This window comes from Chrysochloris asiatica, unplaced genomic scaffold (assembly GCF_000296735.1).
Source record: "Chrysochloris asiatica unplaced genomic scaffold, ChrAsi1.0 scaffold00113, whole genome shotgun sequence".
NCBI lineage: Eukaryota > Metazoa > Chordata > Mammalia > Afrosoricida > Chrysochloridae > Chrysochloris > Chrysochloris asiatica.
The window spans coordinates 8658949-8659634 of NW_006408631.1; positions in this window are offsets into that span (position 1 = coordinate 8658949).

The window sequence follows — 686 nt, forward strand, 5'->3', positions numbered from 1 at the left end:
GTTAGTTCTTAATTGTATGCTACCGCTCAAAATGGTTGAACATTGACCATTTCTTTTGGTCCAGTCCCTGTGTATTGTTTCCATCTTCTTTTGAATTTTTTTTTTTTTGCATCACTCAATATGTTGCTCATGGTGGTGGTTATGTGCTGTGGAGTCAGTTCCAACTCATAGTGACCTTGTATAGGGCTTATGAGACTGTAATTCTTTGTGGGAGAAGAAATCTTCATCTTTCTCCCACAGAGCAGCTGGCAGATTTGAGCTGCTGACCATTAGATTAGCAGCCCCAATCATCATCACTACACTATCAGAATCCTTCAATATTGTAACCCAAGGCTTGAATATTTCCTTCAATTCTTTTAGCATGAGAAACTTTGATCCTGTTTTCCTCTGTTTGTATTGTAACACCTAGTATTTGCAATTCTCATTGTAATACTTTACTTTGTCTTCTCAAGCTGCCCTTTGTTCAACTCTATTACCTGCAATTTCTTCCATTTGGTTTAGCTTCTCTACACTCAAGAGCAACTTTCAGAATCTCTTATGACATCCATTTTGGTCTTTTCTTTCTTTTCCATTTTTTTTTTTTTTTCTTTAATGACTTTTTTTTTCCTTCTAGTCTGATGTACTTAATTTCATTTCACAACTCTTGGTCATTTATGTCCAATATGTAATGAGATATATATATATAT